Source organism: Falco cherrug, chromosome 4, assembly GCF_023634085.1.
Source record: "Falco cherrug isolate bFalChe1 chromosome 4, bFalChe1.pri, whole genome shotgun sequence".
In the NCBI taxonomy this organism is placed as follows: domain Eukaryota; kingdom Metazoa; phylum Chordata; class Aves; order Falconiformes; family Falconidae; genus Falco; species Falco cherrug.
In genome coordinates this window covers 82,654,002-82,660,271 of record NC_073700.1, presented here as the reverse complement: position 1 = coordinate 82,660,271, position 6,270 = coordinate 82,654,002, and the positions used below count along the sequence as shown (strand labels likewise).

Genomic DNA, 6,270 nt, shown 5'->3' with positions numbered 1-6,270 from the left:
GGCCGCGGTGTCCCTGCGGCAGGCCCCGGGACAGCGGCGGCCCGGGGAAACGGGGAGAGACCTGCTTTCCCTCTGGGAAGCCACGTGGCTCCTACCGTGCACAGTCCTGGAGAAGTGTGCTGCTGCCTTTTTTGTTTTAAACGACATTCCTGTGTATGTCTGGGGGTCTGGGGTGTTTGGTTTTGATTTTTTGGGGTTATTTTTTTTTTAAAGCACAAATCCTATGTGCATGTATGTCTATATGACACAAAGAAAACACTTGTGAGTTTTACAACCAATCTACACCATATACTTACATATCTGCAACTTAGGAATCACCTTGGTGCCTGAGAGTGTGTCTCCCGTGCTGGCTCCTGGGACGGGCCTGCAGCTGTGACAGTGCGTTTAATGGAGTTTGGTTGTAAAGTAACACAAAATGTTTATGACATCCACATGTGCAAGCAACTGTTGCCATGTTGTTATTTTTATAAAAATTTTACTGCGTGGCACAAGCTGAAAAACAGAAAAAGCAATTTTGTGTGCATGCGTGTGTGCACACTTATATGCATGTAGGACAATAGAAAATGTTTGATCAAGCTACAGCAAAAATATGTCTGAAAACTTGGAGCTTTATTTAGAATTTAATTTACACAGAGTACGCAAGTTGGCAGAAATAGTCATTGTAAATTATGTGTAACTGATATACAAAGAACAAGAGTTGTGTGTGCAAATATATGAATAAGCTGTCCCTCATGGAATTAATTATGTGCATGCCTTTGCTTGTTCAGACCACTGAAACTAGATGTAGTGTGTATGATGGAGGAATAGAACTACAGTACAAGTATTATATTGCAAATACCTAATTTTCATGGAAAAATTGTGTGGGTGGCTTCCATTTCAGCTAGTTAGCTTTAAACAAATAGAAACCTGAAATGAGACAGGCTAGACATCTTAAAAGTATAAAACTGACAGTAGAAATGTCTTTAATCACTTATTTTAGCTTCTAAAAATATCTGTAGGGTATTAAAAAACATAAAAAGAGGAAATGTACTGGAGAAGAAGAAACTGGTACACAGATCTGTATTTTTTTATTTTACATTAGGGCACTCTGTTTTCAGTCAACGAGATAAAGCTACCATTTTGGAATCGTGAAAGGAGAGGTGTTTGTTAAAGAAAAAGTCAACTTTAATAATAAAATTGTCTTCTCAACTAGTCCCATTAACATGATATGACAAGCAAATTCAGTAATCTCAAGCTGGGGAGAGAGAACCTCCAGAAGATAATTGGTTGCATTGCAGTGCAGAGGTGTGACGTACGTGGGTTGATGTTTGGTTTGATATGTTTTGGTTTTTTGAGGTACTTGTTTCTGTTAATAACTGGTAGCTACAGACTTAGTCTGGATGCCTCAGTAGAAACTGTGTAAAATTCAGTGACATTCATCTCTTTTTCTTTCTGCATCTGCACATAGACACTTAAATGCCCACTCAGTTTAAAGGAACTTTGGCAGAAAATGAGCATTTTTGTACTCAGACTGAACTATCACCGTGTTTTACACTGACTAGGTATTGTCCTTTTCCAAAATACATAGCCTATCACCTATTTAATCCTCTTCCTGGATTGCTGTGCATAAATGAATAAGTGCTCACCTGTCCTTTGGGATATTAAGAATAATTACTTACTTTCTATATATGTTTTCTAAAAAGTCCTCATTATACTTCTGTGCTAAAAATACCTAATTTGCTTATTATACATGGATACACAGTTGCAACAAGACATGATCTTACAGTATGTGATAACAACATAAAAACAGGGGAAAGCACAGATGTTCTGTTTTTACTGACAAAGGTGGTAGGACAGAACAGGAGATTATTCATTTTGTAAACCCCCAGGACTGAAATGCCTAAGGAGTTCATCTGACCCACAGAGGAACACCTATTCCCTAAGGTACCTCAGAAGCCTCATAGTGCATTTGAGTATTTCCATGCTCCTACTGCACACCATGGGTAGAGGGGGTCATCACTGTATCACTTTAGAGACCACGTTATAGAAGCATGAGTTTTCTTTGGATGGTAAAGTTCAGATTAAACCCGGTTTAAAATGTAACCTGTCTCTGTCCCCATCCCTGAGTCCCTGTATAATGGCTTGGGTGCTTTCTAGTCCAGTGGCCCACATTCTCCATCCTCTCTTGGGAAAATATGGTGGGAAGACTTTTATCACAGTCTAGCAAGTGACACTTTGGCAGCAATTAGGTGATGGACTGAATAATTTTGCCATTTTGTTTTGGGTTTTTTTGACTTCCCAATGATTTCAGTAGGGCTTCACTGAAAAATTGATAACACAATGGCTTTTTGTTGTTCAATAGCTGTGAAAGATGCAACATGCTAAAAGTAATGTCTAATACGTGGTATTTTTAGTCATCAAAGTTTATAATCTTCAAAATTCAGTTGTTCTTTGCCTACAATATTAGAACTCTGTTCTTTATATTTCAGGGTTTATATTCGATTTCTGCTTTTCGAGTCCTGTATAATTTCTACAAATTGCAGTTTTGAAGGTCTCAATTTCTACATATATTATACTAGTAAGATTTTTGTTTCATGCAATGTCCCAAATATTTTAATTAAAATTATTTTCTTTTTCATACAAATAATTTAAACTACTTCCATATTAGTCTCACCTTTGTAGTCTTATTGACCCCTGATTTAATGTTGAGTGTGTTTCAGTGTATCTACCTGACTGGGCCTGCATTTTTACAGCATATTTATTTAGTGTAAAAAGAAAAAATATTTAACAATGAAAAATAAAATAGTAAGATTGTACTTATCACTTTTTTTAAGAAATGGGTACCGTAACAGAATGGTGCTTGCACAATTCTTTACTATCTTTTATAATTAAATTCTTATCATCAAAGGTACTATGCTGTACGGCTTTTTCACAAAAGGTATTTTTAAAAACTCATCTTCATTTTATAGAATCAACTAATTTGTGTTGGAAGTGATCTCTGGAGGTCATCTAGTCTAACCCCCCAAAGAACGCAGATCCTACTATGGAACTATTTTTCCATCTCGCATGTTTGTACAGTTCTGCATACTTGCAGAACATCCATCAAAAAAATGAGAGAATTATCTGGGACAGTTTTAAAATTGCCTGTGTTTTGCTAATGCTACATAGAAATGAGCACAATTAACTTGCTTTTCAGGTTGTAAATAAATTTCGCTTGGAAAGAAGTGAACTAAATGCAAAATATTGTAGATAAATGCATATTTCCTTTTTTCTTCTTGTTACCGGAAATATTTTATCAGTGTTTATCAGGTGAAACCCAGAAGCCTGGGGAAAGATCAGCAGGATATCCCACCTGCATTCCAGCTATTGCTCCACAAGAGTGCAGGTCTCCCGTAGGTCCAGTAGCTGCAAGCCCTGTGCAGATGTTTCCAATACTCCACGCTGTCTAAAGCATTCAGGCATTTGAATCACTGCTCTCGCTCAGACTATTAATCTTGCTGATGGCACTGACAACGTCCTAGTGACCTTAACAAGTTCAGGAGCAGAATTTTGGGAGATATTTTTCCCCCAGTAACTAATATAAGCTTGATCCTATATTTAAACAGTTCAGACTATTTTCAGGCTGAAGCTAGTGATTTACTCGAATGGTTAGACTACTGACTAGGAAACAAAATATTTGAATTATTTAGTTTTTCTAGTATTATGTGTAATATAAATTAATATATTTTACACAATGGTAAGTGTAAGGAAAGAAGGCAAAACAGTCCCAGCAGACTGCATCATATGGATGAACTAGCTCCCTTGAATCCAGCTTCAGTCTGACTTGATATCTGAATACTACCCTGGAGAATAAAGACCACCATCACCACAAATGTGACAGGCCTGATGGAGAAAAGTTCCAACAAATATATAAATGCTCAATATTATGTTTCTGTCAGCACAATTTGGATGTATCATGCATTTCAACATAATCAGCTTGTAACTGTTCACTGGCCGTCTGCGTGCTGGAGTGTTCCTGCACTTCAGCTTCCAAGTTTGATCAACAGTCAGAAAAGAAATTCTTGTCTGCTGTAGCTCTTTTATGGGTGTGTAAACAACATTACGTCAAACGATCCTGTTACTCTAGTCTCAGAAAATTTACATCCTAGTATTTCAAGATGATGTATGTGCACTTCCACAATGGTTTGGGTTTGTATCTATCTATCTATCTATCTATCTATCTATCTATCTATATCTGTCTAAAATTTCCATTGCTATGATCACACATACTTTCCAGAACATGATAATTGGAGTTTTTGGTTGTCTATAATGTGCAAGCTTGGAATGCCTGAGGCTTCATGGGAAGATATTTTAGTAGAGAAATTATTATAAAAGTGTTGCTGTTAATCACATAAATAAAACTGCTGTACTCAGTCCCTGAAATCAAGTTACTAGCAATGTTGGTATTTTTATAGAAGTATATTGTGCATGTTTAGAACTTTAAATACTGTTTCCTTACAAAATCAACAGCCTTAGCCTTTAACTAGTAACTGTTTCTAAAAGGACAATGTCTGCAGAGCTCCCCACTTGTAGAAGTCAATACTGTTCTTACTTATGTCTGATGGCAGTGTGCCTGTTAATTCAGAGGATGCTTTGTCACTGGTCTGGTTTCATAACCTGCGGATGTTGAAAAAAATCCTTAATTTTTCATTTTCAAATAATTTCTTCATTGTGATGGCTGCCAAAGTAATTTTCAGATATAAAATTCTAGTATTCTGTCTTCTTAATATGTTGGCAATGAGGCTGTGTTTACATGGTGCAAGACTGTGCCATGCAGAGGTGCACAAAAGCAGCTTTAAATGAATTACTTTGGGTATTGGAATGTCTGTAGCCATTGCTGGCCCCTAAACACTCTGTGGAACTGTGAGGGTTTAGAGACCTTGTTCAGAGTGCATAGGCACTCCAACAACAACAAAAAGTGCAATAACTTAATTGTTCAGTTAATGCCATGAAGATAAAACATGGCAAATACATATCCTGTGGTGAATTCACACCGTAATATGAAATGCATGCAAATGATTATATGCAAATACAAAACTACAGTCTGAAAAAGAGTTTGAGTTTATACATGTAAGAACTTGCATGTACATTGATTCAAGGGAAAAGGAGTGCAATCACAATACCAGAGCTCTTAAAATCTTAATCACACAAAAAGTCTTAATTTAGATAATACCGATCATGCATTTTAATCTAAATATGGGATAAATTACCTGGCACTGAAATTGTTTCTTCATGCCTTCTGTCTTGGGAAAAATCCTGACTCACCTGTCTCACTGATTCAGTATTTTGGCATCCTGTAAGTTCTGTTCAGTCTGTCAAAGCTCTACTGACCTAAGCTGTGTGAATGAATTAATTCTACACTATGTTACTACTACTATTCTTACTCTCTATTTACTACCATGTACTCAGTACCGTACCTAAGCTAAAGGTACTAAAAAGGAGCTGAAGTTAGTAAGAGTTAGGATCAAATGACATCTGGGCACTGCAGCAGTGTATCAAAGGTGATGAAGTGATTAATTCTCAGTTGTCTCTTGAATCTGCGTACGTGGCAAAAGCCACCATTACAGTACTGTCCTGCACAGAAAATAGGATCTAGGCCTGGAATGGACCTAGATCAAGTCCACTATTCTCCTCCTCTTATGTTTCTATAATCACATTCCCAAATTTGTTATATTACCAATTAGCAGCAGAATGAAAATAGCACAATTGTGTTTCACCACTGTTTCTGATTCTGTTCCTTCTTTCTTACCTTCATGTTTGAGAAAAAGGGAGCAGGTAACATTGATGAAGGGCTGGAGAAGGTACTTGAAGAACAGCTTCAAGAACTGCAGGATTCTCACAAACTACGTTGTTGTGATTGACTTTAGAGGTTTCTCTACAGCTGGTAGGCATGATGATTTCACTGTCAGGTAGAAAGAGTTCAATAAATTTAGATTAAAGTTTTCTTATACCCATATTCTCCTTTTTCATAGTATTTTCCCGCAGTGCTATGCAGAAGAATGCTATGTGTACCAATATATATTGGCATTATTTAGGCACATGACTAACAAAGATACGACTTCAAGTTCACAAAACTGTATGAGGGAGAAAAATACTTGAGAATATGTTTGTAAAAGAGGTAGGGAATTCAAACCAAGTAATAGTCATTGTAGCAGAGCACAATGTGAATCCAATACAGACTTTCTGGAACTGTCAAATGCAGAGGAATTACTCAAACTACATGAATTATAAAAAGCTTTTAGACAACTACTT

General features: G+C 36.7%; 1 long non-coding RNA gene across 1 annotated transcript in view; it reads right to left on the bottom strand.

Moving 5' to 3' along the window:
* Nucleotides 1–5,397: 5,397 nt before the first annotated feature.
* Nucleotides 5,398–6,270, bottom strand: part of LOC114017511 (uncharacterized) — a 46,178-nt gene continuing 45,305 nt past the window's right edge. The window contains exon 3 of the long non-coding RNA XR_008731926.1: nucleotides 5,398–5,920. This is a non-coding gene — a long non-coding RNA (uncharacterized LOC114017511). The remainder of the gene's footprint in view (nucleotides 5,921–6,270) is intronic.